At 44.2% G+C, this 18,229-nt stretch overlaps 1 protein-coding gene and 1 non-coding gene across 3 annotated transcripts in view; one reads left to right on the top strand and one right to left on the bottom strand.

Annotated features, from left to right (window-relative positions):
- Positions 1-18,229, bottom strand: part of RIMBP2 (RIMS binding protein 2) — a 312,406-nt gene that overhangs the window by 242,947 nt on the left and 51,230 nt on the right. The window lies entirely within an intron of this gene.
- Positions 830-902, top strand: TRNAL-CAA (transfer RNA leucine (anticodon CAA)). The gene has a single exon. It is a non-coding gene; the product is annotated as a tRNA-Leu (tRNA).

The raw sequence follows: 18,229 nt of genomic DNA, 5'->3' as shown, positions 1-18,229 counted from the left end.
AAATGGGGGCTTCCCAAGTGGCTCACCGGTAAAGAATCCTCCTGCCAAGCAAGAGACATGGGTTTCAGTCCCTGGGTCAGGAAGATACCCTGGTGAAGGAAATGGCAACCCACTCAAGTATTCTTGCTTGAGAAATCCCAGGGACAGAGGAGCCTGGCAGGCTACAGTCCATGGGGTCACAAAAGAGTTGGACACGACTGAGTAATTAAACAACAGCAACGTAGTACAGATGAGAAAACCGAGGCCACAAAAGGTCACACAACTCGCAAATAGCAGAGGCCAGGGTCAAAGTCATGTCCGATCACGGCACTCTGCAGCCCCCTGCCCTCAGTGCCTGAAAACTGTTTGCGCTGGCACACGGGGCCTGGGGACAGAGTGGGAAGATAAGGTCGACCCTTGTCATATCCAAGAAGCCATGGCCAAGGCCACCACCATGAAGCTTCCCCCTTGTTTTCTTCTGGGAGTTTTACAGTTCCAGGTCTTGCATTTAAATCTTTATCCATTTTGAGTTGCTTTGGGTATATGATCTAAGTTAAGAGTACAATTTCATTCTTTTGCATGTGGATGTACAGTTTTCCCAGCACCATTTGTTATACAGCCTTGGTGCCCCAGTCAACCAGTTGACTGTATTTATGTGGCTTTATTTCTGGACTCTCTATTTTGTTTTCATCATCTAAGATGAATAAGTTCGAGAAACCTGCTGTACAAAGTCATGCTTGTAGTTAACAATGACGTATTATGCACTTAGAATTTTGTTAAGAGGGTATATCTCATATTAAGTGTTCTTACCACAATAAAAAAAAATTAAGTGAAATAAAAATAAAGGAATTCCTTGCTGGTCCAGTGGTTAGGACGCCATGCTTCCACTGCCAGGGACCCAGGTTCAATCCCTGGTCAGGGAACTAAGATTCTCACAGGCTGCACGCTGTGGTCAAACAAAATAAAATACTGATTGAATATGATGTAAAAGAAATAGACTCACAGATATAACAAGAACAAATCAGTGGTTACTGGTGGGGAAGGAGCAAGACAGGGGTAGGGGAATAAGGGATACAAACTACTATATACAAAATAAATAAGCTACAAGGATATATTATATAGCACAAGGAATATAGTCAATATTTTATAATAACTTTAAACGGAGGATAATCTGTAAAATATTGAATCACAAGAAAGAGATAAGTACTAGAGATATAATGCACAAAATGATAAATATAATTAACACTGCTGTAAGTTATATATGAAAGTTGTTACGAGAGTGAATCTTGAATTACAATCACAAGAAAAAATGTTTTATATTTCTTTAGTTTTGTATCTATATAAGATGATGGATGTTCAATAAACAATGTGATAATCACTTCATGATACATATAAAATACACCTTAAACTTGTATAGTGCTATATGCCAATTATACTCAATAAACGTGAGGAAAAAAAAGATTTAAAAAAATTTTTTTAAGGATTGATTGAAAGAGATGTCCCAAAGGGTAGCTCACACTTCAAGGAGGTCCCTTGCTCTACCTGGGACTCTGAGCTTAGTCTTAGAAAAATAACATTATTTTCACAACCAACATCAACTAATATTTATTATCCCCTTCTAAATGCTAGGCCTTATTCAATTCATTTGATCCATATAGCAACAGGTTTATGAATCAAGTCATATCATTATATTTATTTCTTGGATAAGAAAACCAAGCTACTTGTTCAGGATCACACAGAAAGGCAGAGAACACCAGACTTTACACGAGGTAGTCCCTCTTAACTGAGCATGTGCTATAACCACCACACCATACTGCCTTTCACTGCGAGTGAGGGATTGGTAGGAAACCAACAGTCTTTCAGCTCATTTCCACAAAATGATTGTACAGATTTATTCTTCACCTGAGAGTCTTGGATCCATTCTGAAATTCCCAACTCTCCAAACCCCTGATCCTCCACTTCTAACAGCTACCCTGGGAATAATGACTTGTGGACTGGCTGATGGGCTTTCCCTTTTAAAATTTGTACGGAAATACAAAAGACCCCAAATAGCCAAAACAGTCTTGAGAAAGAACAACAGAGCTGTAGGAATCAGGCTCCCTGACTTTAGACTATACTACAAAGCTACAGTCATCAAAACAGCATGGTACTGGTGCAAGAACAGACACAGAGATCAATGGAACAGGATAGAAAGCCTAGGAATAAACCCACACACCTATGGTCAATTAATCTACAACAAAGAAGGTAAAATATAGAATGGCAAAAAGACAGTCTCTTCATAAGTGGTGCTTGGAAAACTGGATAGCTACTTCTAAAAGAATGAAGCTTGAACATTCTTTAACACCAAAATATACTTAAAATAGATTAAAGACCTAATGTATTTATATACAAAGATAAACTCAAAATGGATTAAAGACCTAAATGTAAGACCACATACCATTCAACTCCTAGAGGAAAACATAAGAAGAACATTCTTTGACATAAATTGTAGCAATATTTTTGGACGCATCTCCTAAAGTAAAGGAAATAAAAGCAAAAATAAACAAATGTGATCTAATTAAACTTAAAAGCATTGGCACAGCAAAGAAAACTATAAACAAAATGAATGGGGAAAACATTTGCTAATGACATGATCAATAAAGGATTAATATCCAACATATATAAACAGGTCATATGATTCAACATCAAAAAAATTAACCTGATTTAGAAATGGGCTGAACTGAATAGACGGTTTTCCAAAGAGGAAAATAAACAGGCAACAGGCACGTGAAAAGATGTTCAACATCACTAATTGTAGAGTAAGGGAGTTAGAGAAGGTGAGATTCAGAAAAAGAAAAAGACCAGCACTTTACAGGAACAGATCACCTGTAATGAGGTGAGAAGGGGCAGCAGTCAGATTAGTGAGCTGCTGCACTAACCCAAGAAAAGAGTACGTATATATAGGCATATATGTGGAAATCATATATGTGGATTCCCTGGTGGCTCAGAGGTTAAAGCATCTGCCTGCAATGCAGGAGACCTGGGTTCAATCCCCAGGTTGGGAAGATCCCCTGGAGAAGGAAATGGCAACCCACTCCAGTATTCTTGCCTGGAGAACGCCCTGAACGGAGGAGCCTGGTGGGCTACAGTCCACAGGGTCGCCAAGAGGTGGACACGACTGAGCGACTTCACTCATGTGGAAATCTACTGTCTTAAGGGGCCTGTACTTCTCCAAGGTTGTTCAGGTTAGTTATCTCTTAAACGACTGGGGCAAGGAATTCCGGACATCCACCAAAGACTGGGACTGACTGGAGCTGGGCGTAATCAACCTTAATGTCCATTTTTTTTCTTCGGGTGAGAGAGTTCTTTATTTTGTATAGAATGGTGGGGAGGGCCGGGAGGGGAGTTTTAACTCCAGGCTATTTTGAGCCGTGTAACTTTCCTTCAGTAATCATCAAGGAAATGCAAATCAAAGCCATAATGAGATATTACCTCACACCTATTAGAATGGCTATCATCAAAAAGAGCACAAATATCAAATGTTGGTGAAGATGTGAGAAAAGGAAATGTACACTGTTGATGGGAATTTAAATTGGTACAGCCACTGTGGGAACAGTACGGAGGCTTCTCAAAAACCTAAAAATAGAACTACTATATGACCCAGAAATTCCACTCCTTGGTATATATCCAAAAAAAAAAAATACCAAGAAGTTCAATATGAAAAGATACATGTACCCTAATGTTCATAGCAGCATTGTTTACAGTAGCCAAGGCATGGAAGCAACCTAACTGTCCATCAGCAGATGAATGGATAAAGAAGACGTCGTCCATATATACAATGGAGCAATACTCAGCCATAAAAAAGAACAAAATCTTGCCATTTTCAACAATATGGATGGACTTGTAGGGCAGTATGCTAAGTGAAATAAGTCAAACAGAGAAAGACAAATACTGCATGATATCACATATAGATGGAATATTTAAAATACAACAAACCAGTGAATACAACAAAAAAAAAGAAGATGCAGAAAACAAACTAGTGATCAGCTGTGGGGAGGAGTAAGGGGCAATACGGGGGTGGGAGTGAGAGGCACAAACTATTGGTGTAAGATGGGCTACAAGGATGTATTTTAGAGCACAGGGAATATCAATATTTTGTAATAAACGTAAATGGAAAGTAACCTTTAAAAATTGTATAAATTTGAGTTCCCTGGGGGCCTCGTGGTTAGGATTTGGCACCGTCATGGCCTGGGTTTGATCCCTGATTAGGGAACTGAGATCACACAAGCTGGGCAGCACAGACGAAATATTTTTTTAATTGCATAATTTTTTTTAAATAAAATGAAGCCCTCCTCCACTTGCCATCCTAGGCCAACCTTCTGTTCTGAGATGACAGAGAAGCCCCCGCCTGAGCCCTCCACTGTGTAAGGCACATGGGCTTGTACTGGCCCCAGTCACACAGGCCACACTGGCGTTTCCTTGATGTCAGTGCCCCCCACGGTTGGCTGGTTCAGTGCTAAGTCGTGTCCAACTCTTGCGACCCCATGGACTATTACCTGCCAGGCTCCTTTGTCCATGGGACTCTCCAGGCAAGAATACTGGAGTGGGTTGCCATTTCCTCCTCCAGGGGATCTTCCTGACCCAAAACTAAAATCCAGATCTCCTGCATTGCAAGCAGATTCTTTACTGACTGAGCTAGGGTCAGTTCCCCTCCATGAGGACCGTATAATCTCCATCAGGAAGGGGCCAGTTGCACAGACCACCGACAGGAGACACTGTTGGGGGAAGAACACAGATGCAAATGCAGAGGAGAGAGCCTTCTGGCGGACCACGCTTATCAAACTGGGGGGAAGGACACAGGTTTCTACAGAAATCCCCTAGGCTGAGGGCAGGTCCCCTACCTTGCAGATGAGGAAACCAAATCCCGTACGTGTGCAGGCAGGAAAGCTCTCCTGGGTCAGTCTTCCTGAAAGTGGAGGACCAAGGTTCTTCATTCATCCATTTACTAATCCATTCAAATGTATGAACCACCCACAGCACAGGTGCATTGGTGAAGATAAGGTTCTGGCCCCAAAGCGTGCACATCCCAGTGAAAAAGACCAAAGAGACCACAAACATGCAAACAAGGCAATCTCAGCTTATGAAACTGAGAAGGAAATAGAGTAAGAAAGCATGAAAGCAAAGGGTGGGGTGTTTAAGTAGGGAGCTATATTTTCTACCCTCTTTTTCTAGTTGAAGTATAGTTGATGTACAACGTTGTGTTCATTTCAGGCATACAGCAAAGTCAGTCAGATATATTTTTTTCATATTCTTTTCTTGTATAGGTTATTACAAAATATTGAGATAGTTGCCTGTGCTATAGGGTAGGTCCTTGTTATTTATCTATTTTATATATAGTAGTGTGTGTCTGTTAATCCCAAACAAATTTATCCTTCCCCCACTCCCCCAAGGGAGAGTTCCTTTAGAGAGTGTGGTCAGGGTGGGCCTCTCTCAGGAGGTGTCTGCCCTATACAGTGATGGAAAGGAGTCTCCATGCTGAGACAGGGAGAGAGAGAGATAGTCCCAGCAGAGGGCACAGCATGTGCAAAGGCCCTGAGGCAGGCTTTGGAGTCTATAGCTACTCTGTCAGAACAGGACTCTCCTCACTAAGGACTCCACCTCTCCCTGCCAGAAAAGCTAGACTGTGAGGTCCTGGGGTCTGTCGCCTCCTCTTTTAAGACAATGGGAAGGAAGTGGGGAGGTAGAGTAAACATTGAGGACCTCAAACTTGCTCAAACAAATATTTGCTATGAGACTGGAAGACAGAGGAGGTAGTGTGAGGAGACCTATGATTTCCTCCATTGTGGCCTCAGATAAATTAGCTTTCACAGATCCCTCAGCATTTAATCTATTAAGTCAGACCAGTGTGACCTTGGTTAAAACTCAGCCCTGAGATGCATGCTGCATTTAAAATACATATTGATTCAGACTCGACCAGTGGCCTTATTCATTATCTCCTCTAGGAAGACTAACCTTTTAAAAATATATATTTACATGGGATGGAAAAGATTAAAAGTATTGCTATTTCAAGGAGCCTCAATATCAAAGACAAATTAATTTGTGAAGGACACCACACCTGGATCTAAACCAAACAGCTGGGTGTGATGCACGGGAATTATTAGAAGAGGTTTCAAACCCAGAGGGTTCTAATCACAGGCAGCCTTCAGAGTCAGCACAGCCAGCAAATGACATCAGAAAAACCACAGGACAGACCCTCAACCCTCGAGTCTTTAAGGCCACAATCATCACATCGCTTCAGTGCCTCTCCTGAAATCATCCTCTAAGAAGAAAAAGTTCAAAGTACCAAGAAAAGCACACTTTAGGAAAATCCAAGTTCTGCCTGATGTCAGGTATTTGTAGTAACCCAGGGAGTATTGCCAACATGCAAGTTAACCAGTACAACCAGCTGCAAGTTACAAAGATGCTCCCAACAATGTATTGAAGCCAGAGGCTACCTTCTCCAATTGTTAAATACAGTAAGTCCTCTACATGCAAAAGAGTTCCATTCCAAGAGCACTTTTGTAAGTTCAATTTGTCCATAAGTCCAACAAAGTTAGCCTAGGTACCCAATGAACACAATCAACTATACAGTCAGTCAGTTCAGTTCAGTCGCTCAGTCGTGTCCGACTCTCCGCGACCCCATGAATCACAGCACGCCAGGCCTCCCTGTCCATCACCAACTCCCAGAGTTCACTCAAACTCATGTCCATCGAGTCGGTGATGCCATCCAGCCATCTCATTCTCTGTTGTCCCCTTCTCCTCCCGCCCCCAACCTTTCCCAGCATCAGAGTCTTTTCCAGTGAGTCAACTCGTCCCATGAGGTGGCCAAAGTATTGCAGTTTCAGCTTTAGCATCAGTCCTTCCAATGAACACCCAGGATTGATCTCCTTTAGAATGGACTGGTTGGATCTCCACTGTACTGTAAATGGTTTATAGTATTTTTCATGCAAATAATACATAAAAACAAGCAAACACAAAAAATAAATTAAATATTTTTAATCTTCCAGTACCTTGAAAACTATAGCAGTACTAGCTACATCACTGCTGCTCTTATGGTTTCTTTCAGACAACCTGGGCTTGAAATAGATGCTGAACCACTGTACTCTACACACTACAAACAGTAAAGTACACAAAAGCACAACCACTTGAGAGGATGCATGCATGTGACAATATACACCAGATACGTGAACTAACTTGTGTGACCGGACATGCACATTCACATCTTTGAAAGTTCACAACTTTTAAAGGGTCTGTACATAGGGGGCTTACTGTACTCAGGAAAGTTGATATTAAAGCACGATAGCTTGAAATCAGCTACATTTGCAGAATTTATACCATGGAATCTGGCAAAGACTACAAGCAGAGCTATTTTTTTTTCCCCAGAAAGCTTAACAGGACTCCTAAAACCCACTTCTTTATTCACGTAAGAAAATAAATCAGAATGAAGATGTATACTCCATCTATGCTGTAGAGTTCCCCACCCCCAATGCCTTCTCCAGCACTGGCTTTGTGTGATGTTGGCGGTTAAATGTATCTCCCCAGTATTCATGTGTTAAAACCCTAACACCCATGGTGATGGTGTTTGGAGGTGGGACCTTTGGGAGGTGATCAGGTCATGAGGATGGGGCCTTCCTAAATGAGATTAGTGCCCTTACAAAAGCAATAAAAGAGACCCTGAAGAGCTACCTCTCTGCCAGTGAGGACACGAAGAGGAAATGGCCGCCAGCAACCCAGAACAGAGCTCTCAACAGGACTCAATAATGCTGTCTGGCACCCTGAACTCAGCCTCTAGAGCTGTGAAAAGTGAACTTCTGTTGTTCATGTCACCAGGGGCTTCCCTGTAGCTCAGACGGTAAAGAATCTGCCTGCAATGCAGGAGACCTGGGTTCGATCCCTGGGTTGGGAAGATCTCCTGGAGGAAGGCATAGCAACCCACTCCAGTTTTCTTGCCTGGAGAATCCCCATGGACAGAAGATCCTGGTGGGCTACAGTCCATGAGGTCACAAAGAGTCGGACACAACCAAGCGAGTAAGTATACACGTCACCTAGCGTGTTGTGTTCTGTGATAGTGGCCTGAATGGACTAAGAAAACCAATCAAGGACTTCTCTGGTGGCCCAGTGGTTAAAACTCGGAGCTCCCAATGCAGGGTTGCAGGGGGTGTGGGTTCAATCCCTTGTTGGGGAACTAAAATCCTGCATGCTGCACGGTGCAACCAAAAAAAAAGGAAAAAAGGAGATCAATCAATACACTCCATTCCCCTGACTATGATCATGATGCAGAGGTGAGCCTAGGACCTGAGCTGGTCCAAGGGAAACTTTAAGACTGGGAAAAGTCATGCTCTTTCCTACTGGAATTAGGTGATGAAGCCCGTGGCCTGAGGGAGGTATTAGACATCATCTTGTAACTACAGGAGAAACCAGCTTTAACCCAAAGAGCGCACAGAGAAGGACGGAAAGCCATAAAGTCTTGGTTGATAAGCTTAGGTCTGGATCAAACCATGCCTGATGTCTTCTTGATCTCTGGACTTTCGAGTTATCTGAGCCGATACACTCCCTTTTAATATTTAAGCCTCCTGGAGATTCTTTTTCTTTTAATGGAAAGATTCCCAGCCAACAGAAATCTGAAACCAAGCCTTTACATATGGGTCCTCCTCACTTAACTAAATGGATTTGTTAAAGCTCTTTCAAATTACTAAATCACTTAATAGCTTTGTTTGTACTCCCAAGCTATAGCGAGAACAGAAGAAAACCACCACCAGTGAACTACCCTTCACGTTGCACCCAAGCTTTGAAATTCGTGAATGCCGAAGCACATTCACACAGCAGAAGTGATTGACTTGTTTTTCCATGCTCTTAATAACCTTCTGTTCCCATCCCATCCTTGGGGTATCATTTTAAAAGATGCTTCTCTGGCACCAGTCAAGGGTTGCAAACACACACGTCTCTGTAGCAGAGGATTGTGGTGTGACAGAGATGTTTCAAGTTTGCAGCTTTAAAGAAGAGTACTGTCATGAAAGGGGGACGCCCTGTTTAAAACATAAAATCATACAAAGCTACAGTTGGAAAAAGCCATTAAAATCATCTACCCGAGAACAAGAGGGAAAAACCTGGCTCCGAGTTTGAATGATTTATTGATAGTCTTACAACTCAGAGTCACAGAACCAGGCTTTGGAGCCAGCTTTTTTGACTTGGGGTGACAAGCAGGACTAGGCCTCCCAGTCAGGAGGTTCCAACACCCACGAGGAATGAAATTTGGGGTTTGCCAGTCCCCATCTCTGGGTCTAGGGGACAGGCATTGGCCTGTGTGATTCTCATGGGACACGCACGTGTGCACACAAAGCTACATGTGCACACTTCACACTGTATATTTCTAGGTTAAAGAGCATCACTAAAAATTTCAGCATTGATTATCTTTGAATGCATTTGTCACTAATTGTTACTGAGTTTGAGGTTCTTTCTTCATCGCGAAAGAATTTGGAGATGAAGCAGAGCAGTTAAGAATACTCCAGTATCCTTGCCTGGGAAATCCCATGGGCAGAGGAGCCTGGTGGGTTACAGTCCATGGGGTCACAAAGAGTTGGACACTGCCGAGTGAGTCAACCACCACCACCATCGTGACCTCAGAGAGAGTGGCAGACAGGTGAGGAGTTCTCGGGCCTCTCTCTCAAGCCTGTTACGCGGGCCATACAAATGAAGGGGCAGACTATTCACTGGGGAAGGAGGAGTTTAGGGGTCAACATCCCTGACTTTCTTCACAGCTCCATCTTCCCAAGGGGAGGAGCGATTTCAGCCCCCATTTAGCTTAGATCAGAAGTGTCATGGCATTGGTACATGATGAGAAACTTCTTATCTGTAGGCTAATCTTATTGCAATGAGAGCACCATGAGCAAAAGTTTACTTTGGATGCAGGAGATTGCAGCCTTTTCCCACCTTTCCTCGTCGGCTTGTGCTTGTCCGGTAGCTAAGCCACGTCCAACTCTTTGCAACCCCATGGACTGCAGCATGCCAGGCTCCTCTGGTCTCCAGTATCTCCCAGAGCTTGCCCAAATTCATGTCCATTGAGTCAGTGATGCTCTCTAACCATCTCATCCTCTGCTGCCTCCTTCTCCTTCTTCCTTCAATCTTTCCCAGCATCAGGATCTTTTCCAATGAGTCAGCTCTTTGCATCAGGTGGACAAAGTATTGCAGCCTCAGCTTCAGCAACAGTCCTTCCAGTGAATATTCAGGGTTGATTTCCTTTAGGATTGACTGATTTGATCTCCCTGCAGTCCAAGGGTCTCTCAAGATTCTTCTCCAGCACCATAATTCAAAAGTATTCTTTGCTGTGCTATGCTATGCTTAGTCGTTCAGTCATGTCTGACCCTTTGCCAGGCTTCTCTGTCCGTGAAGATTCTCCAGGCAAGAATACTGGTGTGGGTTGCCATGCTCTCCTCCAGGGGATCTTCACAACTGAGGGATAGAACCCAGGTCTCTCTCAATGCACGTGGATTCTTTACCATCTAAGCCATCAAGGAAGACCTCTTTGTCTGCTACTTGGACCCTTACAACCCCAAATGTGTGATTTCCTGTCAGTTCTGAGGTTCCTGCTTTTCTTTGTCTGCCCATGGATCTGCATGTTTACAAGCCAGGTGGTTGCCTGCCACCTGGCCCCTGCCCCCATTTCTCTGCTAATAACTAGCTTCCTGCCTGCTGTAACATAATTACTACTCCCTTAATTTTTACACTTCTTTATTTTCTAGCTTTCCTCTAATAAATAATAACAAATGGAAATAACTTCCCCAAGGCTTTCAAGACAAGAGGGGAAGGCAAATCTTGTCTACTGCTTATGTGGGAAGAAATGGACACAGTATGAAGCTATTTATCAAACGCCTTACAAACATGTTTATCTTCAGAATCAGGAATTCTTTTTGTGTAAGTTTATCTCAAAGGATAATAATGGATGTGCCTGAATCATCTTTTCTTTTAGAATTACACACCTAGTGTATTCATTGCTTAAAAAAGAAAACAGCTAAGCATAAAGATGAAAATGAAAACTACCCACCAAATGCATTCAATCCACACTTTCTCAATATCCTAGTAAAGTAAGATTCAAGCTATAACTATCAAATGTTACCCATGAGGACTGTGGTGAGGTATGTTTATGGATAATTTAAATTTTTAAAAAATTCTATAAAGAATATATATTACACTATGAGTTACATACAAGTGATCTAAAATTACTATACTCAACTAAAGAAATTTTACATGCACAACAATTTTTGCTGCAAAAAGAGTTAAATAGTGTGGGACCTAAATGCCATTTTTCCTGTTGATCACAGATCCATATGGATCCCATGGTTCCTGATGAACCAATAGCCTGGTGGAAGCAGTAACAGGGCTCTCAACTTCCTACCCTACACAAAAATGATAAGATAAATCAGGTAGTGGAGGGTAAGAGGAGAAGCTGATGGACAAGGAAGTAATTGAAGAGGGTTAGGATTAGGCTGCTGGCTCCAGCGATGAACTCCTTAGTGCCAAATTCAGACTTAAATTGAAGAAAGTAGGGAAAAACACTAGACCATACAGATATTACCTAAATCAAATCCCTTATTATTATACAGTGGAAGTAAGAAATAGATTTAAGGTACTAGATCTGATAGAGTGCCTGATGAACTATGGACGGAGGTTCATGACATTGTACAGGAGACAGGGACCAAGACCATCCCCATGTAAAAGAAATGCAAAAAAGCAAAATGGCTGTCTGAGGAGGCCTTACAAATAGCTGTGAAAAGAAGAGAAGTGAAAAGCAAAGGAGAAAAGGAAAGATATAAGCATCTGAATGCAGAGTTCCAAAGAATAGCAAGGAGAGATAAGAAAGCCTTCCTCAATGATCAATGCAAAGAAACAGAGGAAAACAACAGAATAGGAAAAACAAGAGATCTCTTCAAGAAAATTAGAGATTCCAAGGGAACATTTCATGCAAAGATGGGCTTGATAAAGGACAGAAATGGTATGGACCTAACAGAAGCAGAAGATATTAAGAAGAGGTGGCAAGAATACACGGAAGAACTGTACAAAAAAGATCTTCATGACGAAGATAATCAGGATGGCGTGATCACTCACCGGAGCCAGACATCTTGGAATGTGAAGTCAAGTGGGCCTTAGAGAGTGTCACTACAAACAAAGCTAGTGGAGGTGATGGAATTCCAGTCGAGCTATTTCAAATCCTGAAAGATGATGCTGTGAAAGTGCTGCACTCAATATGCCAGCAGATTTGGAAAACTCAGCAGTGGCCACAGGACTGGAAGAGGTCAGTCTTCATTCCAATCCCAAAGAAAGGGAATGCCAAAGAATGCTCAAACTACCGCACAATTGCACTCATCTCACACGCTAGTAAAGTCATGCTCAAAATTCTCCAAGCCAGGCTTCAGCAATATGTGAACCGTGAACTCCCAGATGTTCAAGTAGGTTTTAGAAAAGGCAGAAGCACCAGAGATCAAATTGCCAACATCCGCTGGATCATGGAGAAAGCAAGAGAGTTCCAGAAAAACATCTATTTCTGCTTCATTGACTATGCCAAAACCTTTGACTGTGTGGATCACAATAAACTGTGGAACATTCTGAAAGAGATGGGAATACCAGACCACCTGACCTGCCTCTTGAGAAACCTGTATGCAGGTCAGGAAGCAATAGTTAGAACTGGATATGGAACAACAGACTGGTTCCAAATAGGAAAAGGAGTACGTCAAGGTTGTATATTGTCACCCTGCTTATTGAACGTATACGCAGAGTACATCATGAGGAACGCTGGGCTGAAAGAAGCACAAGCTGGAATCCAGATTGCCGGGAGAAATATCAATAACCTCAGATATGCAGATGACACCACCCTTATGGCAGAAAGTGAAGAGGAACTCAAAAGCCTCTTGATGAAAGTGAAAAAGAAGAGTGAAAAGGTTGTCTTGAAGCTCAACATTCAGAAAACTAAGATCATGGCATCTGGTCCCATCACTTCATGGGAAATAGATGGGGAAACAGTGGAAACAATGTCAGACTATTTTGGGGGGATCCAAAATCACTGCAGATGCTGATTGCAGCCATGAAATTAAAAGACGCTTACTCCTTGGAAGGAAACTTATGACCAACCTAGATAGCATATTCAAAAGCAGAGACATTACTTTGCCAACAAAGGTCCGTCTAGTCAAGGCTCTAGTTTTTCCCGTGGTCATGTATGGATGTGAGAGTTGGTCTGTGAAGAAAGCTGATCGCCGAAGAATTGATGCTTTTGAACTGCGGTGCTGGAGAAGACTCTTGAGAGTCCCTTGGACTGCAAGGAGATCCAACCAGTCCATTCTAAAGGAGATCAATCCTGGGTGTTCATTGGAAGGACTGATGCTAAAGCTGAAACTGCAATACTTTGGCCACCTCATGCGACGAGTTGACTCACTGGAAAAGACTCTGATGCTGGGAGGGATTGGGGGCGGGAGGAGACAGGGACGACAGAGAATGAGATGGCTGGATGGCATCACCGACTTGATGGATGTGAGTTTGAGTGATCTCCGGGAGTTGGTGATGGACAGGGAGGCCTGGCGTGCTGTGATTCATGGGGTCGCAAAGAGTCAGACACAACTGAGCGACTGAACTGAACTGAACTGAGGATTAGGCTGCTAATATAAAACTAGCCTCCTTACCAAGGGAGGCACTGAAGTGTGGGTTTTAAAGTAACATGCATTTATGTCCTACTCACAAAAACAATCAGTGCAAGTGGTCCTAGCTGGGGGCAGTGTCAACTGCAAAATGGCACTTGCCGTGGGTGCTTGTCATTTACTCCACAAGGATTAAATCACGTGCTGCTGCAGCTCAGCTGCTGCCCTTCAACACTCCCTGAAGGAGTTCGGTGCGGGGGGGGGGTGGGGGGCGGCCTGGAAGGACAGATCTTCAGATTGCTAGATATTCTCAGAAGATGAATTTACGTGCCCCATCCTTGTATTTCCTCATATCCAGAAAAGCACTAAAATCCTTTATGGTGGCGACTCTCTCATGACCAACAGAAGCTTCGTGAGACCAGCAGAAACTTTCTACAAAAAAAAATAAGCGCTTGATTGCATGTATTCCCCCTTCACCCAGATCACATATACAGTGTCTTTCCGTCTACCACTTTGGAGCAATTTCTCAGAGCTATCTAAGGTGCTGTCTCCCAGGCTGCAGTCCTCATTTTGCCCCAAGTAAAATTTAACTCTCAGCTCTCACGTTGTACATTATTTTTAAGTCAACAGCAACTTCCCTGCATGTGGAAACCCAGAGATCGGGGAAACCCAGAGATCCAGACCTCTTTTATCTTGGGGGTCCCCTGTTTCTAGGGGTCACACAAGCCTCAGCATCCAGTTGGCAGGTGGGTGACCAAGAGTTGTGCTTCTCCATCATCTGTGCTCTAGAACATCACACATCACCTCTTCTCTCCTCTCACTGACCAGAACCGGTCTCAGGAAGCATCCAGACCCAGAGCTACCCAAAAATGGGCTCCTTAACAGAGAAGCATCATTCCACAACCACTTGATGCTACAGGAGAAAAAAGTCTTAGGTGAACAGCCAGGTCCTCCATCCATGAGGAGATGGTGGGGGAAGAGGAGGAAACCCCTAAACAACAGACCCCCTTTCCTGTGACCAGCTCCTCCTGCTTTATCCTGTATCCTTCTAGAAAGGCCCTTGTGTCCTGGGAAAACCACCTGCTCAGAAGTTTGACAAGATAACAACCTGATGGAGAAGGGGGTGGTCTGAGGCCTGGCTTCCCGCCCAGGAGAGGACACAGGGGTCTGGGAGCACTGCACTCAGTGCCTCCCCCAATGGCAGGTATAGAAACCTACCCCCCAGCCCTCCCACCCATAGCCTCAGGATAATCTAAACTGGAACCCTGTCTGCAGGACAGAGAATTAAATAGAAACAGGCTCTGAGAGAAGACGGGGTACACAGAGCATACGATCAAAGCTGAAGACACCAGATGTGAAGAGGTACCCAGCAAGTGTGGGGTGAACTGGTCTGACCATCTGCTTGGGGAGATCCATCCAGGGGGCTGGAGCAGGTATGAAAGGAAAATTGCCTCTGCTCCCTTGGCACCAAAACAGAGGGGTGTTTCCTGGGTGGGTAGCTTGCAAGCTCTGCCACGGAGTATGTTTCTGTCCCTCAGGTGCACTATGGTCTCTGGGGGCCAACTTGCACCCTCTCCTCCAATGGTTGCCGATTCCATTCTTAAAACCCTCCGAGGTCATGTGTCCTTAGCTCCAGGTCTGGGCTCCAAACAGACCTGCTTCTGACACCACACCTGTGCTATTTCCACCTAACAGTCCTCCGCCACAAATGAGCATCTCATAGCATCTTTATCTGTGGACTCCACTGGGGAAGCCCTTCCACTGGGCATGACCCAGGGGCAGGGTCCCTCCATTTATAAGGAGAAAGAGGGTGCTATGCCCCCCAGTGCAGCACACACAGCCCCTATGATCTGACCTGGCATTTGAAATCCACATGGAAACATTCTGAAGACCCACTTCCACACACAGATGCCAATCTCAGTTCTCTGCCCAGGGAAGCCTGAAGTTCATTAATTGTCTGAAGACCCTTTCACCACTTCAGTAAACAGGAAGGGTTAGGGTTGTTTTCCTAACAGATCATTGTTTTCTGGAGGGCAGCAGAGAATGATGAGAGGAGAGATTTCCCTTTCAAACAAGTGACTGCATCTAAAACTTATATTTTGCATTTTAAGCTTGTGCCTTAAAAGGAAATTGCCAGGAATAAGTGTGTGCCTCCTGACCTTAGAGGCAAATATCAAAGAGATTTCAAGCAGCATTTCTTTGAACAAAAATTTGCACCACCCTGGTTCTTTTTAAATAATAATAATAAAACTGCTGTGTAAATGTCATAGGAAGGACGCTAAGCACAAGGTGAAAAGGCTCCAGGGGAAAGAAATGCTACAACCTCATCTGGGACTGAGGTCACAGGCTCTGGGGTCTCAGAAGCACCTTAGCTTCCCGAGTGATGCTCTTTGGAGGGGCTTTGTGGCATGCACATCTCACAAAGATGGGCACGCTTCCATTTCACTCTACAGAGAAATAGGGCTTCCAAATATCTCCTAGCACCACCTCTGGACCCCTCGCTATAGGAGGCAGGGTAACAGGAGGGAACATGCCACAGTGGCTGCCAGGGGGACCATGGGGCGCTCAGGAAGACAGATTGAAAAGAAGAAATCATTAGAATGAGGAGCACGGACCATGATAAGACGGGCAGTGATGATGACAACGGGGATGCTGGTGGACGTTCATGACTTCATCCTGTGAGTGGTCAGAGCCCTGAGTGTCCTACTTGGTCACCCGTCAGTGCAGGACATCAGTTAGTCCTCACTGCCCTCCCCCATTAAGCAGGTAACATTGTCATTCTCATTTTATAGATGAGAAAACAGTGAGCAACACCGCGGTTGAGTTACTCATTCACGGCACCTAGTCAGGAAGTCGAAGGGATGGGTCCAAACCCAGGCGGTTCACTGGCCCACAGAGCCCTCCCAACCCCAGAAGGACCACCCCCACTCTCACCTAACAGCATGGTCCAGGAGAGAAGAACCCCAACTTCAGCTGGGATTAGCCTCTGAGCTGAGTCTTTCCAAAGAACCAGCCCTTTCCAACACAACCCAAGCCAGGTCCTCCCAAGGAGCGGGGAGGAGCTTAAGTTTAAATGAGGTTGCACGTGCGCCTGGATATTCTAACAATTAAACTACCACATAAGGGACCCAAGACAGGGGATACTGCCTGAGGGAAGTCAATGGCAGCGACCCAAGGTTTTATCCTAGGGGTCGGGAGGAACCAGCCTCACAGAGAGGGTTTCACAGGGACAGCGAGAGTAAATAAAGCTTTATTTTATCACATCCGTGAGTCCTTCCTGCTCAACCTCTTAGCTTTCATTCTTTCACAAAGTTATGTGGTTTCCAATCTCTGATCTTACTTTGAAGCAGCCTCTCGATGTATTTCTTTTTAAATTTCCCTTTTGGTATATATTGTTTCTTGCTTTAAATATGCGTGTTCTGAGAATATTCAAAATCAGAGAATGAACGCTGGACAGGAGCCAAACCATATTTCAAATGTGTGTATATTTAGGAGCAGAGAGTTTTCGCCATATGACGCTAAATCCCAAGATGCTTGATTTTTGTTCCCTGTTCTCTCTCTCCAGTATTGCATTGGATCTTCTCAGCACCTACAAAAGAAGGCCTAACTAACAATTAGCTCATGAGAGGGCCTCTGCCACAGGAAGGAGCCTACAGCACCCAGGGGCCTGAGGCAGTCTGGTTAGGTGGGTGGCGGGAGGGAAACCTACTCAGCCAAAGGACTTGAATTTGCACCTCCGGTTTCCTCATCTGATCTCAACTCTTTCAGCTAGCTCCACCTGCCTCTCCAGGAGCTAAGGCACCATACCACCTCTGAGACATCTCCAGTCAGGAGTGGGAATTTTATTATTTATATTTAAGATTTATATCTATACTTTAAGATACAAAGGGGCTTCCCAGGCGGTATTAGTGGTAAAGAACCTGCCTGCCAATGCAGGAGACAAAAGAGACACAGGTTTGATCCCTGGTTGGAAGAGGGCGTGACAACCCACTCCACTGTTCTTGCCTGGAGAATCCCAAGGACAGAAGAGCCTGGTGGGCCACAGTCCACAGGGTCGCAAAGAGTCAGACCCGACTGAAGTGACCGAGTGAGCATGCACACATAAATACCAAGAGACCCCAAAAGTCTTCTCCACTGCACCTTGAGAGAAAATGTAACCATTTTCACTTTGACAAAAAGAGGAGACAACATTTTGCAAAGAACGGAGACCAGGAGAATCATATTTCACCGAGCAAATTGACAAAAGGTCAAAAAGCTTGATCTTTGCCACTGACGTGCTTTGTCTGAAAGCTGAGTTGCCATTTAAATATTTATAGATGAGAGCTGTAGCTGCACCTATGTATATACGTCTGAGCCAGGCTGGGACCATTTTGCGAGAAATTAACCAAGTTCCCTTCGGAGGGAGCTTCTGGGAAAGATTCCGCTGAGCCCTCAGTGCTGTCCCTGAACCCTAAAAGAACTCAAGCGATGCTGACAGGTAACAGACCAGGGGGAGGCTGCAAACACACAACTGAAAAGACGCTTTCAAAAACCACTCTGACAAGTTCACCCCATTGCTGTTTCCACCAGTCCTTGGCCTCTTCCGTCTGCACCTCCCCAATAGTCCAGCA

The sequence above is a fragment of the Moschus berezovskii genome, chromosome 19, assembly GCF_049115385.1.
Source record: "Moschus berezovskii isolate FMDL1 chromosome 19, NW_MosBer_1.0, whole genome shotgun sequence".
NCBI lineage: Eukaryota > Metazoa > Chordata > Mammalia > Artiodactyla > Moschidae > Moschus > Moschus berezovskii.
The sequence above is the reverse complement of the archived record's forward strand: the minus strand, read 5'-3'. Positions and strand labels throughout refer to the sequence as shown.